Here is a 4,703-nt window from a genome sequence, read left to right as displayed (position 1 = left end):
TAAATGTGCAAGATGTTGTGTACATATATATATATAAAATCAGCCTTCTAAATATCAGCAAGATAGTTATAAATATATATATATATATATATAATTATATATATATATATATATATATTTATATATATATTTATATATATATATATATATATATATATATATATATATATACAGCCTTCTGAATATCAGCAAGATGGTTGAAATACTCAACATTCGTTTGGACTCGGATCTAATTTTACTGGAACTGGAAACGTAACGTCTTTTCCTAGTCCGCGTCTAAAGATTAAAAAAAAAAAAAAAAAGACAGAACGAATCCAGATTTTTCTGTTGGTAAATATGACTTATATCAGTGATACTCCAAAATACTGTAAACGTATACTTGCACGTAACTCACAGTTAAAGGCAAGAAAGAAAGGAATTGGCCAACACGCTGGAAAATCCATAAACCTAATATGCATGCTTTTCTACGTGACCCCGTGCTATTCGACTGACTTTTGCCACTTATCAGTTCTGACTTTCAAATAACCGTTAACTTTATCCGCATATATATTCGGTAATCTAGAAATTTTCACAGGAAGTTTAGATGTGGTAGTCTTATAAAGTAAATGGAACTTATCCAGTCAGACTTGTCACAGTGTGAAAACTGGAGTCCCCTATGATACAAACAGATTTCACGATTCTAATCTAATATTACCAAATATGTCAATACTTAACTCGAAGCATTATCAACATCTTTAATATTAAAATGTTTTGAGGCTTTCTAAACTTCAGCTTCTTGTGGAATAGGAGAATATTCCTTAAGGCAAAAACTAGTGATGACCTTTGAGAGAAAATTTGGGGGACACAATTGAACCAACCTAATGAAAAGTTATACCGTAACATAGGCATGACCTTAAATAAAATGTAGCATATTCAGAAACAATGAGATAGGATTGCGATAGATAACAGTTACACACAGCACTCATATTCTACAAAACTGAAACCCTTCCATTTGGGGTTGCATGTCTTAAATATGAAATGATATTCCATATCAGTTGCATGGTATTGCATACCTACAAAAACCCTTATAAACTTTGATCAAATAAACTAGGTGATATTATTGTTGTGAAATGTTTCAGAGCAGCTCATACGTGTTCCCTTCAAAACCTATGCAGTTCCTAGCCAGACTTCTTAACAGTACTATATACTTTATTATCTCCATATTATTTCCTGACTTTGCGTTCTGTTCATCGCTATTATTTTACATTTAGCTTAAGAATTAACTCTTAAGCCGTGTTTTACATTTAAGCTAAGTTTAAGAATTAACTGCTAAGCCGTGTAACTAAATATTTTACCAACAACATTCTAGCTATTTAAGCCCTCTTGGTGGGGATTCCCGAAAAGTTGGCGTAAATAAACTACAGAGATGACTGTTTGTCTTCTTGCTGCCCTGCTTATTATTAAACTTAAGTCTACCAGAAACGAATATCTTACAAGTTACAAAATTAATCTTAACACATTGTTCAAATGACCAGCAGGTGCTACCACACTTGTGATAAAATTAACCAAGAAAACGTTCTTTGTTTTCTGTTACCTAGATAGGCTCTTTCAAGGAACTCCATTACGACCTCGAGTAACTATTAATTATGAGACACGTGAGAAAAACTGAATATAAAATAGACGTAAATATAAAAAAAAAACTTGCATAACTACTTATATTAACTAACTTAAATACAACAATCGCTGTAACAAAATGCGACGATAATACACCACTGACAACAGAGCACAAGAATGAAGTACAAAATTCAAACAATGTTATCGTAAGGGCTGGCAACTATGCGCCAACTCACTATGCATTGAAAATACAAAAATGTCCCAACCATCACCAGTCACTGTAAGTCACACATACCTTAGCCACACCATCGCGCCACGAGATGCCGAAAGCACACGAAAGAGGTTATTAATTCACTGGCAAACCACCACTGCCAATCTAACTATCAGGGTCGCCATAAGCCTCGAAGTAACACTTCCACAACCATCGGGGAGGGATAGCAAAGACATATGGCGCATGCGTGGAAGTGTGCAAAACTCCCTGGAGGGTCCACCAAACCAAACCTTATTTTTGTTCAAGCCTTCAAGTTGTCAGGTAAAACAGTATTGCGTATTCTCTATACTTCCGACTTTTAGAAGATAGGCTACTCGTTCTTATAGTATATTTCCACTTTTTTTTACATTTCTATAATTACTGTGCGCAATGGTTATGATCTGAACGTTAGTATCCATCTTGTTCGTCCTTCGCCGGGTGACAGTAGGGAGACGTGGCACACCTGCCTACCCCCTGCAAACCGGTTTGCTCAACATTACATTAAGTATTTTATTTGCAAAACTGACGTTGACCGTGAGAGGTAATGGAAGTTGAAGCATCACAAGTTAAGAAGATCGACGAGACTGGCGCAACTGCCATTTAAGTATGAAATTACTTAATGACACCCATCACAATACTTCGGTGATAGGTTCTTAACCCCGCCCCCCCCCCCCTGTCGTTTCTAAACTCTACCCAGGAAAACTGCCTCTCGCTATTTGTATTTTTAAAGAAGGAGGAACGTCGCGTCGTTCAGGTGTTCGAAAATCTTTGTTTTTAACTTTTACAATTAATGCAATTTATTTTTTTATAATAATTGTGGATTTTTTTTATATAAAACAGGCTACAAATTCTTTCGTCTTGAGGCACTTCCAAGCAAACAGCTTTCCTTAAAAGTGCCTGAGGCGAAAGATCCTGCACTCCGTTGTTTCACTTTCCTTGTGGCCATAATTACTTGTATACTTTGTATATATTTCAAATCACATTGACTTCAGTTATGTAAGTTATATACATAGACATACTTGTTCCGCATTTTGTAGTCTATGGTTGCTTTATATATATTTATATGTTTGGGTGCAGGGAATATTTAAGTACAGCACCTTACTTTTTGTATGTTGACGCTTCTAACTCAGTATTTCAGAGCATTTTCAAACCTCTTCGTACTGTCTCTTTTCCAAGTTTCTGTTATTCTTAATTAGATTTACCTAATAACACATTTTCTTTGCATTTTCCGTTTGGCTGTGCTTAAGTATATTTTCTGTGGTACCATATCTTTATAAAGATTCTTTCCTATGATCAGTTTGCTCTTTAGACAAATCTGTGAATAATAAAGTGTTACTTCCCCCTTTAATCTTTGCATGTCATTTAGCTATAGCGCGTTCAATCTATGCTAATAAGCATAGTTTATTCAGTGTCATCATACCATTTTTCTCCTATATTTTTTTAATTTCATTTAGATTTTCAGTGTTAAATCTTCATTAATTCTCTCTTCCATGTCTTTTTCCAGTCTTTTATTGTTTCTTTGAAATACTTTTCCTCCAATCAATTCAGTTTGTGCTTAAATTGAACTCGATTACATTACTATCACTGTGAGCAAGTTGACAACTATTTCAGGTAGATTTTTACTTTAATACCGCAACCACTCCCATGAGCGCCATGTTTAGCACCAGCCCATATTAGAACATAAACAAAAGAGGGCAAATAAATCAGTAACAGTAAAGTTGTCATGAATTTTGATGAGATTTCCGTATTAAGCATATTGCAGAGATATGAACACAGCATAAAACCTTCATTACTGAATTGTGGTATTAAAGAAAAATCATTCAACTAACTCGTTTTTTCCCTTTTGTATTCCTGGCGAAATAAAAGATAGATCAGAAAATAACAAAAACAATCAAACAACCAATTTTAAAATAACAAATTATACATCTGCGAAAGTCATAGCTCTTCTATTTTAAAGAAAACGTGAAAATTTCATAATAGAAAATGGTGAATAGAAAGTTTAGCACAGCCATACGAAAATCAACAAAAATACTAAAGACCTTGATTTGCCTAAACGAGGAGGTGCTCATGTATATACAGAAGCTACATAGAGCTATTACAATATAGTCATGAATAGATATTGTAATATGAAAACTGATACTGCACCCCCTCTGGTTTTGTAACAACCAGCTTGTGAGAGTTTTCCTATACGATTATTATCAGATTTAAATTTACATTTCTTGCGTCATTGATATTTATTTACTAACATTATGAATTAGTTCCTTTTATTTTGCATGTATTAATCCTTTTCTTTAGTTCTTCCAATGTTCTGTAATACAGTTGTGTCCTTGCTTTAATGTGAATTCTAAAGGAGCCGTAATAAAGACAGTAGCTCCATGCAAACTACTACTGTAGCACAAGCTCCTTTTGAACGTGAAGAGGACTTTTTTTTTTTTTTTACCTCACCACTTTTCTTCAGACCATTCACCTTGCAGCATCACGTATCATCGCAGCATCAACAAAAAAGCCGGCTACCGCGAGTTGCAAGCTGCATTTACTTTTGAAGAAAACAATGAAATTCGAAACAAACCTACACATTTCAACAGAAAGCTACTTCATCACGTAACCAGATACCAACTGGAAATCTCATCTGATTTCGAGACCATAAAATTCTCGGAATTCGTACAACCAGCTGAACTTCTGGAATATTCTAGGTAGGTTGGTGGGCCTTGTATTGCATTACATGTGAAAGAACCTCCTTAACCTTTTACAAATTTTCCGAATAAAGCTTGAGTGCATGTTCTGAGAATCTCAGATCCTCGTAATTAAACGGTTACTTTCTACCGTCGTAAAATGAAGTGTATCTTAAAACAAATAGTCA

The sequence above is a fragment of the Macrobrachium rosenbergii genome, chromosome 44 (assembly GCF_040412425.1).
Source record: "Macrobrachium rosenbergii isolate ZJJX-2024 chromosome 44, ASM4041242v1, whole genome shotgun sequence".
Classification (NCBI taxonomy): domain Eukaryota; kingdom Metazoa; phylum Arthropoda; class Malacostraca; order Decapoda; family Palaemonidae; genus Macrobrachium; species Macrobrachium rosenbergii.
This window is presented reverse-complemented; position numbering follows the sequence as displayed.